The sequence below is a fragment of the Bos indicus x Bos taurus genome, chromosome 4, assembly GCF_003369695.1.
Source record: "Bos indicus x Bos taurus breed Angus x Brahman F1 hybrid chromosome 4, Bos_hybrid_MaternalHap_v2.0, whole genome shotgun sequence".
In the NCBI taxonomy this organism is placed as follows: Eukaryota; Metazoa; Chordata; class Mammalia; order Artiodactyla; family Bovidae; genus Bos; species Bos indicus x Bos taurus.
This window is the reverse complement of record NC_040079.1, coordinates 85,835,839-85,851,537: the sequence shown is the minus strand read 5'-3', so window position 1 is coordinate 85,851,537 and position 15,699 is coordinate 85,835,839. Positions and strand designations below refer to the sequence as shown.

At 41.0% G+C, this 15,699-nt stretch overlaps 1 protein-coding gene across 2 annotated transcripts in view; it reads right to left on the bottom strand.

Moving 5' to 3' along the window:
• The window catches only part of GRM3 (glutamate metabotropic receptor 3), a 252,355-nt gene extending 238,631 nt beyond the window's left edge, over window positions 1-13,724 (bottom strand). The window contains exon 1 of one of the 2 annotated variants that reach the window (XM_027539846.1): window positions 12,668-13,724. The gene's annotated coding sequence lies outside the window, so the exon portion shown is untranslated. The remainder of the gene's footprint in view (window positions 1-12,667) is intronic. The other variant, XM_027539847.1, reaches the window with a different exon arrangement.
• Between the last annotated feature and the right edge of the window lie 1,975 nt (window positions 13,725-15,699).

Below are 15,699 nucleotides of genomic sequence, written 5' to 3'. Positions count from 1 at the left end.
GAGCCTGATGGGCTACAGGCCATGGGGTTGCAAAGAATCAGACACAACTGAGCAACTAACACCTGCATTTTCAATAATTATTGCATGTTCCAGTCATTATTATAAGCTGCTGAAAAAGAGAAGGCCTTAGTCCTTTTGGAGCTAATTCTTGGCAGGGAAACAGGGGTATTCCACATCTTAAATTATTTCATAGACATTGATTTCTGTAAGTCTTTATACAGGTAGCCTCATAAAAACATTTTTCTGGGTTATAAAAACGTTATCATCTTTTCTACTTAGACTGTATTACCAAACTCATACATTCCACAAACACATATTTACATAGTCATTTCAACAGGAGAGACATCAAAGGGGGTTCCAGCCCAAGAGAAAAGACAGGAGGGGCAAAAGTGAGAATCTGTGCAGGATGGACTGCTGAAAGAGCAGGAGCTGAGGAGGTGTGCTGAGACAAAGGAAAATTTGTGTCAAGAAATCTGAGGTGAGAGACTCCCAGCAATGGAGAAAGAAGTCTTAACACACACACACACACACACATTCTCTCTCTCTCTCTCTCTCACCTTAAAAATCTGAGGGCCCAGAGACTAGGAACCTTATTAGGTAAGAACTTATTTCCCATGTCTCCTGACTGTGCCCAACTCTGTCCTTGGAAGACTCAGAACTTGTGCTGGTAAGAGGGACAAGAAAGGGTGGAAGAGAACCTTAGAAACGGTGGTGCTTTCTTCCTCAACTTCTGACCCGAAATAGGCTCCTGCTGGGAACAGAGAGGAGATTCAACTCTAAAGTTCAAAGTTTTATTTATTATATTGGTCCAGGCATATTCAGTCTGCAAATGGAGACTGCTTTGCAATTAAAGTGTATTGTTTTATTACATCAGAGTGTAATGCAGCTTATTGAATGCACTTAAGAGGGGCAATGTGAAATAAAAATAAATTTGCCTTCTGATTTTATTCTTTGAACTACTGCTCTCCCTACAGTACAGTTTGTCCTGTTTGCTCAGGACAGAACAATATTTCAGTATTCAAAACCCCAGATGATGAGGATCACATGAATATTTTGGAGAAAATTTGCCTTGATAGGAAAGTATTGTTAGTATGAACTTCAATGAGGTGAGATTTGAAATTGGCCTTGAAATTTAGGTTTGTAGAAAGGAAGTTCATTCTAAATATAGTTGGGGCTTAAAAAGATACTCAAAGTTCCTTTTTGTGTGGAAACAAAATCCGGGCAAAGGAGAGGCTTATATTGAGGAAGAAAGGTTGGAAAGACACCTTAGGAATCTGCTTGTTAAAGATCTTGATGGCCAAGCTAGGAAACACAAACTTACTTTTTAAGTAATGGTTTATCTTTAATGCCTTTTAAACCAAGGAATGGAATGGCAAAGTCAGTTATTCATCTGGTAGTAATGTTATCTTTTCCAACTCCTCCCCCACCTTTTCTTACATCACATCATTATGTTTTCTCCACACACATCAGTTCCCTTCTTTATTGTCTGACTCTCACTATTTAGTGGAAGGTGAATGATAAAAATTCTTAAAAAAAATTTTTTTTTCAGTTGTTGTTGTTCACTGCTATAACATCTCTAGATTAGAGAGTAGGCATATAGTAGGCACTCATTCTAATGGAATGTAAATAATACAGGAAGAGGGAGAGATTAGACGAGATAACCTGTGAGAGAAGTTTGAAAGGTAAGTGCTGCTAACCTGGGCTAAGGATTTGGCCATAGTAGGAGAGAAAAGAACACACTTTACACATCTGCTGCTGCTGCTAAGTCGCTTCAGTCGTGTCCGACTGTGCGACCCCATAGACGGCAGCCCACCAGGCTCCTCCGTCCCTGGGATTCTCCAGGCAAGAACACTGGAGTGGGTTGCCATTTCCTTCTCCAATGCATGAAAGTGAAAAGTGAAAGTGAAGTCGCTCAGTTGTGTCCGACTCCTAGCGACCCCACGGACTGCAGCCCGCCAGGCTCCTCCGTCCATGGGATTCTCCAGGCAAGAGTACTGGAGTGGGGTGCCATTGCCTTCTCTGGGCTAGGGAGGAAGAAATAACAGAGTACCAAACAGAATGGAAATGTCGAAGACTTGAAACCATTTGGGGAAATCATGGTATCCCTTCTAGAATCCGGAAATCTGAGGTAGCAATCGGTGTTTAGCTTTAGCTTGATTGTGTAATGGGAAGAGTCCCGTAGAAGTCATTATCAGGTCGAAACACTGCAACCATCCCAGAGGGCGTAGCTTTCAGAAATTTGACATTTTGTAGGGGGAAGTGTTCTATTTTTTATTACTTTTCTTCTCAGGAAGTCTATAAAGTGTGGAAATCAAGTGAACAAAGAGTTGGCCAAGACCCCCTAGGAAGTGAAGCTGGTGGCCCAGCGTAAGCATCCCCCACCCGTTGCTGCCTGCCCCTCCTTCCCCTCCTGCATTTTTCCCATGTGGCTCTGAACGCTGCTCAGGAAACTATCTTTGGCAGTATTTGTGAGGATTGCCAGCTTCAGCTAAGCAACCATTCACTTGAACTGAACTAGAAGCTGAGGGGAGAATGTATAAGAAGTTGCCAAATGAAGTTTTTGTTTTGTTTTATTTCTCTTGCTCTGTGGATCCACAGGGCAAAGGGGAGGACTGGGACAAAACAGTGCTTCCCCACATCCCCTAGCTAACAAGGGTCTAGCTTTAAAGACAATGGGAATTTTACATGTGCAGTTACCAAACTAGAAGCATTTCTATTCTCAGAAATAGAAATAATATTTTCCTCGATGATCTTCTTCAAATACCAGTAACTTCCCTTTCTAACATCCCAGTATTGCCATTCTAAAATATGAAATGAAAGATCAAATATGAGAAGTTTTCCTCATAAGAACATCCAGAAAATAGGTATTGTATGTGCTTGCGTATCATAGTGGAATTTACTATAGGTGATAGAAAAAAAAAATATTTGCCGTGAAAACAGTATGAGGTTTCCAGAAAATGAATGTATTCAGAGAACTCACAGAGACAGTGCTTTATTAGCTGAACTTAATTAATTGGGCTTCCCAGGTGGCTCAGTGGTAAAGAATTGACTTGGAGACTTGGGTTTGATCCTTGGGTTGGGAAGATCCACTGGAGAAGGAAATGGCAACCCTCTCCAGTATTCTCGCCTAGGGAATCCCATGGCCAGAGGAGCCTGGCAGGCTGCAGTGCACAGGGTTGCAAGAAGTTGAACATGACTGGGCAGCTGAGCATGCAGACACAATTAATTCATTAATTCTCAGGCTCACAGAATTAACAAGTGGCTCAGGACATTTGTTAATATAATTAAAGTGGACTTGCTGTGGGGAATAGTTTTGTACACTGATTCACTGGCTATTCGCTGAGCCTCATTTCTTAAGTCTAATGTTTATGGACTGACTGAATGTCTCTCTCGTCACCCCACCAAATTCATATATTGAAGTTGTAACGCTAATGTGGTGATATTTGGAGATGGGACCTTCTGGAGGTTAGGTTTAGGTGCTGCTGCTGCTGCTGCTAAGTCACTTTGGTCGAGTCCGACTCTGTGCGACCCCATAGACGGCAGCCCACTAGGCTCCCCCGTCCCTGGGATTCTCCAGGCAAGAACACTGGAGTGGGTTGCCATTTCCTTCTCCAATGCATGAAAGTGAAAAGTTTAAAGTGAAATCGCTCAGTCGTGTCCGCTCGGTTTAGGTGAGGTCATGAGAATAGGGGCTCCAGTGCTGGGATTAGTATTTTTGTAAGAGGAAGAAGAGAGACCAGAGCTCACTCTCTTTTTTGACCATGTGGGGACACAGTGAGAAGGCGGTTCTTCAAGAAGGGGCTTCTTACCAGGAGCCCAATCTGCTGGCACCTTGATCTTGGACTTCCCAGCCTCCAGAACTGAGAGAAGTCCACATCTGTTGTTTAAGCCATCCAGTCTATGTATTCAAATACATAATAGCCGGGGCTGACTAAAACAGTAGTGTGTCTCAGACTTGAGTGTGCCTAAGAGTAACTTGGACGCATATTTAATACATGCATTCCCGAATCCCAACCTAAAGGAAATTAGTCTGGAATGGATCTGTCTCCGTATTCTTCAGTTTAAGTAGACTTCAGAGTGATTCTGGTGTAGGCTCTTCTGGACAGTAATATGATAAATACTATTTATAGCAAGGTAAGTGGCTTGCTCCTTGGAAGAAAAGCTGTGACAAACCTAGACAGTGTATTAAGAAGCAGAGACATCATTTTGCCAACAAAGGTCCATCTATCTAGCCAAAGCTATGGTTTTTTCCAGTAGTCATGTACAGATGTGAGAATTAGACCATAAAGAAGGCTGAGCACTGAAGAACTGATGCTTTCAAATTGTGGTGCTGAGGAAGACTCTTGAGAGTCCCTTGGACTCTGCAAGGAGATCAAACCAGTCAATTCTAAAGGAAATCAACCCTAAATATTCATTGCAAGGACTGATGCTGAAGCTCAAATCCTTTGGCCACTTGATGCCAAGAGCCAACTCACTGGAAAAGACCCTGATGCTGGGAAAGATTGAGGGCAGGAGAAGAGGGTGACAGGATGAAATAGTTGGATGGCATCACTGACTCAATGGACATGAGCTTGAGCAGACTCCGAGAGGTAGTGGAGGACAGGGAAACTTGCCATGCTGCAGTCTCTGGGGTCACAAAGAATCAGACATGACTTAGCAACCAAACAACAAAGTGAGTGATTATTGTTTGTGGTCTGAGTGTGTGCGTAGGAAGGGAAGGGTGAGGGGAACTGCTCAGAGTCTGCCCCTCAGGGTTCCTTCTGTCCTACTTCATATATCTCAACCTTTTCCCTCCCATGACTATACTTCCAATTACCAGATTCCCTAGCAACATCATAGCAACAGACACACATTTAGAATTTTAGAAGGAAAAAAGTGGGCAGGGGAACACTCTATAACATCTCAATGGCTTTCCTAGAGGGATGTCATTTGTTCAATAACTATAGGAAAGATGGCTTTTCTCTCACATTTCTGCATCACATTTGTTCAGGAAATCATAGCCATTGAAAGGCTCTGCTGCTGCTGCTGCTAAGTCGCGTCAGTCGTGTCCGACTCTGTGTGACCCCATAGACAGCAGCCCACCTGGCTCCCCCGTCCCTGGGATTCTCCAGGCATGAATACTGGAGTGGGTTGCCATTTCCTTCTCCAATGCATAAAAGTAAAAAGTGAAAGTGAAATCTCTCAGTAGTGTCCAACTCTTTGAGAACCCATGGACTGTAGCCCACCAGGCTCTTCCGTCCATGGGATTTTCCAGGCAAGAATACTGGAGTGGGTGGCCATGTCCTTCTCCATCGAAGGGCTCTACTTAGACAAAATTGTATAATAGGTAAAAATTATAATTGTTCTTTCTGCCACTCCCCACCAAACTCGAAGAAGTTAGCTTTTCTGAAAAAGATGAACCTTTAAATCCAATGTGTTGGAAAGTTGGTGAACTACATGGACCTAAACATATATGGTCTTTCATATTTCTTGCATGAAATATTATTTCCTAGGTAAAATTCAGACACTGTTAGGAACTAAGGGAGAGGTCCTTTTGGAGGGAGTTGGGGATTTAACATTCTTTTAAACATCTTTCTCAAGGGTAGCTCTTGAGCAAAGTCTGTGGAGGATCTAAGCCCCATGTTTTGACTCCTTAATTCTGAAGTGAGGTATGGTCTGGCCACCAGTATATCTGGACTTGACAGAAATCACTGGGATTAATGCATCAGCTTGTAGAGGGTCTTTGCTTTTTTAAGGAAAAATAAGATGCTTCAAAATAGAAACTGCTAATTATATTCTCCAGATCTCATTTTCTCCTTGAGACAGATACAAATTCCAACTGTTTCTGACCCTAGAGTGTCATCTCCCAAATTGGCACGTATTTCGACATATTTTGTGAAAGCAGTTTCCATTATGTTATATTCACCAACACATGGTACGTTGAAATTGTTAAGCAAAATACAAAATATTACTAATAATCTATCTGCTATGTATTATTAACATTCAAAAGAAACAGCCTCCACCAGATGGGGAGACAGATCTGTGATACCCATTCGTGTTTTTATGTCCATGAAGTAGCACAAATCACAAATCAGAGTAAGACTTTCAAGTAAAGACTCCTATTTCAGCTCTTTGGTTGTCTGAAATGAACTATTAATTCATGTGACAAGACAGCAGGTTTCCTGCCTGTGGGGAAGTACCCAGGTCAGAGACCCGTGAGGTCTGTGGGTCTTCCCAGAGCCGCCCTACTGAGCCTTTAGAATCACCAGCAGGTCACTTTGCCTCTCTTGTTCTTAGTGTGTTTAAAATCTGGAAACTTCGAGTCCATCATTTTTCAAGTTGTTGTTTATATTAGGAATAAATGCCCAAAGGTGTGAAATGCTCAGAGTTTCTTAGATAAAGATGAATGACTGCTTCAGCTGGGTGAAGAAATTTCAAACTTGTACTAGTCTACAAACCATTTTTACCAGCTCTTTTATTTGGTAGGAAGTAGTTTGGTTGTAAAGAGAAATATAATTATTTTAGCCTTAACAAGCAAAACTGCTTTTCATCTCCTTGTTGGCTGTTTGCGAGACTATATTCTTGCTACCTGGATTAAGTTTTACAGATAGCAATGTTCGCTGAGGGCTTCCCTGGTGGCTCAGAGGTTAAAGCATCTGCCTGGAATGTGGGAGACCTGGGTTCGAAATGTTCGCTGAAATCAGGCTCCAGGAAAACATAGTTCTGTCACATTTTCATATCTAAATGTTTATTTCTCAGTTTGTTAACAAACCTATCATCTTCACAGAATTTTCTGATTCTCATTTTCCCCCTTAGTTCTTTTAATTATTTGTAAATAATTTTTTAGTTTATTTCTTCCATTTGCATTTCTTTGCCCCTCAGAAGAGATTGTGTCTCTCTTAGGGTGAAGAGATATGGAGCTTGTCAAATTCTGTTCTGGCTCCATTTCTTTCACCATTGGTCTCTCTCTGTCTCTCTTTTTTAACCAAAGCCCCTCTACTTGGGGCTCAGAAAATATTTGATGCATGAAATGAAATCCCCCCACAGAAACATAAACTTGGGAGGCAGTATAGCATAGTAGCAAACAGAATGGGACTTGGGACAAGGAAGTGAGTTTTGAATTCTAGTGCTTGTCTTGTTAACTATCTGAACTGTGGACAATTTACCTCTGGGCACCTCTTTCTTCTTCTACTAACTGGGGATTACAGTACCTACCTCATAGGGTTCTTGTGAGTATTAAATTAGGAAATGCAGTGGGTTAGCAGAGTTTTCAGAACATGGCCATGGGTCAGTAATTATCTGTTACTATGACATTATGATGGCAACCCACTCCAGTATTCTTGCCTGGAGAATCCCATGGATGGAGGAGCCTGGTAGACTACAGTCCATGGGGTTGCAAAGAGTCAGACATGACTGAGCAACTTCACTTCACTTCATGACATTATGATAGTTTTTCACCTTAAAGCATCTGACACAGTGTCTCCACAGAGTGCTAGAATATCTATATATGGAATTTTTAAGTCTAAATACATCTTTTCAATGATGGAATAGACTTTTTTGTTCAGTTGATAATTCTGGTAACCTCTTCTCTACTCAAGAGTTTCAAATTTGATTTTTGGAATACTTTCAACTTTACATGTTTCTGAGATTTAGTGTGTGTATTAACATTTTTTATGTCCTCATTTGTATGTCCTGAATCTTGTTTGGCATATACAGGTGCTTAATAATATTTACTCATTGATTGCTTCCCTGTTAGCCACCTTTTATTTAACCTCTTTTTAGGGTAATCTGGCCAAAACTGTCAGAACTACTCCCATGCTACATATATATAAGTTGTAATATTTTTTCAAGCTATGTGTCTAGTGTCAAGGTTTTGAAATTTTCTCTCTGGTGGATACCTATACTCTTCCAATTGAATTTACTCAAATGTTGTGTGTTTGTGTATGTGGAGAGGCTGTGGCAAAGGCAATATTGTGCAAAGGCAATGATAGTGAAGTAAATTCTAATAAGGAATAAACGTGAGCTTTCTGCGGAGGTACTTCTCTTTATATATGATTTTATTTCCAAACATGATATTTTAGTCTCTGCTTATATAGATTCTATCTTAATGTTTTCAAGATCTTTTCTTGTGTTCTGTTCCTAAAAGTTCAGTGTACAGTTTCCAGCTCAGTAGAAAGATTACTCATTTGGTGAGGACCTATTACATTCTGTGTAGACTCAGACTTCTTAGAATGGCTCTGTCCCAAGGAGAAGTCACAAGTATATTAATGGCCTACTTTGCCTGTACCAAGAGAATTGATTCCCCTTTGTTTCTAAGGAAAATCATTTTGAGGGTACTCACCACGATGTGATGAATGGCACTATAAAAACACTTTGGGGCTTTAGAAGGGAGAATACTGGCTTAAAAGTTATTTATTCCTTGCAGTCTAATTTTACTCCTCTAAAGCTATATTCAGTTTTGGAATGTCACTTCTCTGTTCTGTTTCCTTAACAATCCATACGAATGTTTCTACCTCCAATGTTAATGCTCACCACGCAGTAAAGAAGACAGCACTAAATTGTGTTTCGAGTTGCTGATTTACCTTACTCTTTGTTGTATATTTTGCCAAATATAACCTAGAAATTTATTTCTTGAGTTCTGTCATTTATTCCTCCACTGTCTGGTAGAACTGGCTTTTCGATGCTTGGGACTTGAAGAAACATTTGAGTGGGATGGCAAGTCTACCAAGATATTTGCTCAAGACTCTTAAAGAATCCTACACAAGGATGTCTTGGAACCAGATTTTTAAGTGAACAAAGTGAAAACCTGTTTCTCTCGTGGTTATTGCAGGCTTTTCTATTTTTAAAGTAACCTTCACATATGGTACCTCCCTATAAATCTAAATAGACTCCATATTGATATATGCATGATTTGAGCTTACTCTTCATGATACAGGAAAGTGATGAACTCAAGCTGAATTTTGTTGGCTTTTCAGATTGTTTTAGTATGAAAGGGCTACCGTGTACTAAAAGAATTGCTGGATCATGTTAATGTACGCATTCATTAATAAGTATATACACTATTACATTCCTAGCACACTCTATTAATTATGGAAATAATTTTCATTTCAATAGTGGAATTTACATGACAACAGCTTCTGGGACTCAGTGGAGCATCAGACCAGCATGTCACAGAACTCCCTGGTAGTGTGGGCGTTGACAGGGTTCTGTTGACACCAAATTTGCAATGAAAATGTCTCATAAATGTGCATCCACATAGCACATTACTTAGAAGGGATCAGCTTCATATTCACATAGGTCATGAATGTCGAAGGTGAAAAATTTCTCCACACTTGCATTGCTAAAATAAATTATTGAGAATATACAGTCACACACATACACATGAATGACCTGAAAGATGTGTCATAAATATTTAGAAAAGATGTCCAGATATAAAACTGCGACCTTTGTGTTCTCTCCTGTAACTTTATAAAGCTTTTGTATTTTACAAATCCTGTATAAAGGTTGGAAAGAGTGTAAATCAGATAAGAGAATGAACTGGTCCAGAGGGATTATAATAGGGAATAAATTACAAGACCAAATGGGACCAAGGGAAAATTAGACTGAATATCACAACAAAAGTTTTTGATAGGGAGAACTATTAAACTGTAAAAGAATCTTCCAAAGATAATAGAGGTCATTACTTGAGCCATTTAAAATCGGACTGGACTGAAGTACTCTAAAACATAATGTGCTGTAGAGACCAAGACTATATTAGATGAAGAAGGAGGGGGATGACCTAACAGTTTCTGCCTTCTCCATTATGAATATGATTGTACTCATTTTATGTGTTCAGTCTTGGTGGATAATCTTCTACAATTTTATGCTACTTCTTGGGAGCAATTTCAACAAATTCATGTAATGCAGAATTGGATGCATTTAGCAGAATCTCAGAAAAGATGAAAATGCACACTAAGCTCAGTGTAAAATAGCAAAGTGAGACAACTATGAGTAAACATTGCTACTTTTGAGAGGAGTAAACCCTGGAGGAAAAAAAAGAAAACCTTACTTTGGAACTCTGGCCATATTCCAATGTGCATGAATGCACACTGTCCTGGCTTTCAGTGGAGGTTAGGTATTAATTTTCTTTTGTTTAATGGTATCTTGGGAACTTGTCGAGTGTAGGATAACAAATTGAAACATTTTATCCCCAAGATAATGGGCTATATTTTGGCAGGAGGTAACTACAACCCTGGAGAAAAAAAAAATCATGTACCATTTTGTAACTGGATGAAAAAGAGAAAATGGTTTAACTTGATAAAAAGAATTTGACATAAAACAAGAAAGAGAAAAAGGTACCTGGGGAAGTTGTAAAAAAAAAATGTGATTGCTGGGAATCTTTCAAACTAAGACTGCCCTTGCTCTTCTGTGGTTCTAGATGGTCACTTGTCATGAAGTAGAGAAGTAAGATAGGTGGCCTTCTGACAATTATCCTAGTTCTTTCACTCAATAAAAGTATTAATTTAAATTTAATAAAAATAAAGATTACTGCTCTTTATTCCATCTGAGCATTTACTCAACTTACCAATTTTAATTGCAGTGAGTAAAATCAGAGTGGGGCTCATTTAAATGTTTGGTAATTGTGGGGAAAAGTCATTGACTTACCCTCTTTTCAGGTGTACAGTACAACTTTTAAAAAAGACAATAGGATGTATTTTCATTATGTATAATGTTTTCTGTTTATGTAGCCTTCCATCTCTTTTCTCAATGTATTGATTATAGATATTTCTGAAGTCTAAAAAATGCCATTAATTAAATAGGTGACTTTCTCTCCCTGTCTCCAAATATAATTTATTGCTTGCGTTGGCATAGTTTTCTACAAGCTGAATTTCACATTTCATTGGTATGAATCTAGCTCATAGAACAGGAGGCTTTATAGTTTTTTTTTTTTTTTGGAGGGGAGGGGTTATCAGTTTTAAAAGGTATTCTTACCATTTATCATTCTTTTTAGCCCAATGAATGTAGATACTCTGAAATTTTCATTCTCTTATTTGTGATAATATAAATTTCAAGACTTCTCCTGTTTCCATCCTGAGCATCTGAGTTACTCTGAACAGCAATCAAGTCTTAGGGCGTGTCTATACAAAATACCCATGCACTCCTCCTGCTTGGTCAGCACTTGAAAGGGTGGACACATAAAGCCTACAGGTGTGAGAAATCTTTGTAAATACCAGACATTGCCATGATGTAAGGGAATAGATCACTTTATTGAAGTCTGATATTATAACACTTCACAAATCTATTCAAATTCTATTGGGTTGCTTTGAGGAAAAATGTGCATAGTACTATAGAACCATTAACTAATAGAGTATCCTAAACATCTTTGGTAGGAAGTGTGTAATCCACCAGAGTTTAGGGTCTGTTTTTTGTCATGCCAAGATTACATATGTTTCCACGAACAATTAGAGTCTAAGTAACAGTCTTAAAATACGTAATCAGATAAACCAAAGCAGACCTAAATTTGAGTAAATGAACAATATTTCTGTACTAATCAATGCTTTTTTCTTCCAAAGAAACACAACATAGCTCTAATAAATAGTTCTAGTTCTAAAATCATGTAGCACAGATAAATTTAAGCAGAGAAATTTAAAAGTAACAAACTACTGCTGAGATCCTTAACTCACAGAAACCTCAACTTCGAATATACTGATATGTAACTATGTTTCTGTATATGTCAAACATAGCACTATTCAAATAGCAGTATAAATAATTTTACTAGCAAATTAGCTGAGCACTTGAGTGCAGATTATTAGAAGTATATAGTTCTATTGTTATTAAAATTTACAGTGCTTTAAAATACTTAAAAGGCAGGGGCATGTCCCCTTAAGATATCTACCTGAGAGTGCTACACCTCTGGGAATCCTCTACACTTGCTAATCCAGGGAAGGAACTAGAAGGAAATCTAAATGAAATCCTTAAGAAACGAGCTTATTGGGTATATTACCTAGTCTATTTCTGGATCCCGCCCTCTCTGAGTTATCTCACTGTCAGATAAGAAAATGGAACAGGATTGACGAAGAGATATGCTCCCAGTCTGGCTCTTTGATTTTGCGCTCAAGCCAAAAGGAGCGGAGGGCATGAGTTAAGCATCCTTGACAGGCGTGCTTGTGGGAGAGCCAACCTCTGGCAGCACAGCGTCTCCCAGCTGCGACGCGGACCAGCTCCGCTGACCGCTGCCCACCTCGCCTGGCAACCTCCACACCCACATGAAACCGCCTGTGTGGCAGCCAGTCACCGCACGTTTTCCTGTGCACAAAACTGGGGGAACCCCCCCCCCCCCCCCCGCCCGATAGAAACGTATCCCGGAGCCGAGAGCAGAGCTGGAGGTGGTTGGCTGGTGAGACTGGTCTCTCTAGGGGTCTGCGAGCGCTTGTCAGTCCCTCCACCTCTCCAACCCTGGGCACCCGATATGTACCCCGAAATCTGCCTCCCTCCCGGAGTCATAGATGAGCGCGTACACACACAAACTCTCATTCACGCACACCCACCTTGCTGCTGCCCCCACCCTCCCCACCCCTGCCAGAAAGGTAGAGACTGGTCCGAGCTCTGCCTCAACTTTACGGGCTGTGCCTGCCCCACGCGGCACCCGAGCCTCCGCGCCTTCGCTGGGCGCCCTCCAGAGGGACACGTCCTCCTCGGGGCCCCTTACCTCTCACCGACAACTCCCGGCAGGGACTGGAGCGGACCGCGGTGGCAGCAGTGGCGGCCGAGCCTGCACCCGGGCTCTGGCTCATGGTTGGTCTTCCTCATCCGACACAAAAGAGGTAGCTTGCCGGCTTTGTCCTTTCCCAATCCAAGGGAGAACTTATTTTGCCCCCGAAATGGCCAACTTGTACGCGCTGCTTCCTGTCACAGTGCCCCCTGCCCCCGCCCCTTCCAGGCTGCGTGCTGGACCACTGCCCGGTGGCAGAGCATCCAGGCTTCCGAGTCAGTGGGGAGTGGGAAAAGGGAGGGTGGGAGGAGAAGAGAGGGAGGAGGTTGGGAAAAGGGGAGGGGGTGCAGTGGTCTTCCAAGGAGGGGAGGGGAGCAGTTCTCTGCCGAGTGCCTGTCCTTCTCCTTAGGGGCAAACCCACTTCCCAGCTAGGTAGCAACTTTCCTTCACCTTGGCCGGGCTGAAACCTTCGCATCTAATTGGGACTCTCTTGGCAGAGGCACGGACAGTTCTGGCATCCTCTCCTTCTCCTTTTCTTTTGCTCCTTTCTTACCCTCTCGTTTCCCCTTTCCCTCTTCGTCCCCCTTTCTCCCTCCCTTAACAGGGGTGTATCTGCAGAGTCTTCAGTGAGCCAGGGTACCCAGAGGGGAAGATTATTATACAGAAAGCCAGGGTGATTTTGCTGGTGGCTTTACCTCTCTGTTTAAAATCCTGAAGCAGTGCCTGCAAAGGTTGGTAAATTTCGGAGGGGTCGGGTGGAGAGAAATGGGGGCAGCAGGGAGGTCGGAGGCTCTAACTTTGAAGCTCTGCTCGAGCTCGTGGCCTGCGGGAGAACCGGGACTGTCAGCCCTGGAAGAACTCTCCTGTGGTCCCAGTGCAACCGGAGGACCGCATGCTGGAGGAGACAGAGAGGGAGCGAGCTTGGGAGGCCGATGTGCAGCTCTGCCCCACACGCCGCTCAACTGCACATTGAGAGCCCCTGGAGAGGGCTTGTGCAGAACAATCTCTGGGTCAGACGGGAGGGGGACGCTCCTGTTTCCTAGCAACCCTCATCAATCTTCTCGGGATAGCTCCCTCTGAAGGAATTCGATTGGACAGCCCCTGGAGGGAAACCACGCCCCTTCAAAAAATGCTGGGCTGCTGCTTTTTCGCATTCTCCCAAATTTCTTGGGTGGAATAAGATTAGAGGGGAGTGCTGTATAATCTCCCTTCTTATCATCAGATGTTTCTACACCGCCTGCTGGCAGCGACCCTCCCTCCCCCACATTAGTTCTTTTCTAGTCCTACTTGTGGTTAGCAGACACAATGATTTTTACAGAACCTCTTCTTTCTTCTTAAAATTAAATAAATAACCTAAAATCGGTGACGTAGGCACAAAAGAGAAAATGCACACGGAAATAGCCGTAATAGACTCCGAGCTGCAAATAAAATCCTAAACGTGAAATTCCAGGCCTCTTTCTGTGTATAATTTCAAAATGAAAATTCACTGTCAATAATTTCCCCACCCTAATATACTAACTTTGTGTTAACCAGGGCCTGAGTTACCTGTATCCAGAGACCATTAAACTTAATGCTTTAATGCTACATTTATTCTTTAATATTTAATGTTAACTTGTTAAACAACTGCCTGCTTTTGTAAGCCAGCCAGAACATTTAGACTACAGAAACAATTTACCACTGATTCTTCTAGAGAGCCAAGGATATTTTAAAAATACTTGTATATTCCATTGTGAATGTCATTAAAACTAGAAACTTGAATATACTAAAAATTAAAATGTTATTTAATAGTGAATCTGTAAAAATGCTCGAAGTTCCCCTTCCAATACCATTCTTTCTGGACTGCAATAGGAGTGCCCAAATAGGAGAAGAATCACTCTTCCTTTGTACTGCATTGCTATTATCTCGCCACAAACACATTTGACTTTCATAAGAGAGAATTTTCACAATGTCTTTCCAATAGACGACTGTACATCAAGGAACAGTGACACAACAATGGAGAAGATAAAGTTGTATATACTGCAAGGTCTTCAGATACCCACAGAGCCACGTTGGCAGTTTTTTTTTTTTTTTTTCCTTCTTCAGACTGTTTCAGAAGATATCTTTTTGCTTTTCTAAGAGTTTATCAGAGTCAGCTGAAATTGAACAAAGAGATGTGATTTTTAAAATTTCATTGAAAAAGTAGCTATGTTTGCACAAAGAAAGCCCTGATGTATATACTGAACTGCATTACCATATCCTGTATGTAGCCTGTTTAACATACTAAGATTTGTGATGTGTAGAGACTGAAATACTGAAGCAAATTATCAATCTGTTACCAGATCTGCTGTTATGGGACACTTTCCCTTTTTCCTCTCCCACACACACACAAAGGATTGATGAATGTAAGGGCTTTTCAGCCTGGTAGAAGCATGCTCCCTGAATTCAAATCTGTAATTGCCATCGTTTCCTAGTTTTGTGACCTTGGGCAAGTCTTTTAATCTCACAGTATCTGGGTTTCATCATCTGTAAAATGTGGATAATAATTTCTCATCCCTCAGAATTATTTTGGGGATTAGCAAGTACCATATTAGCTGTGTGCAACTAATTACTAGTTACCACTATTGGTCTCCAGTTCATAGTTTTATTTAACTTAATGGTAACTTAATTGTTGAGCCAAGCATAATATTTACTTGAAGGCAGTTAGTCTTATACTTTAATTCTTCCTTTTTAATTTAACTTAAATTTATCATTTGGAACATAGCTTTAATTTTTAATATTTATTTGGTGTGTGTGTGTATGTGCATATGTATGTGTATCTTTCCAAGTTCCTTTTAAAAGCTTCAAGGGATAGAAATGAAGTACAGTTTCTAGCTAAGTGGCAGACCAATTGGAAATGAAATCTCTCCCTTTCCCCATCCTCCCCTACGTATTCTAGCTGGGTTCCAACTCTAAACAATTCTAGTCCCCTGTTTTAAGTACCTTAGTATAGTATGTTTATGGCCTTTGTAAAATTTGTTCAATTCACATATGTGTTTGGACATCTAGACCAC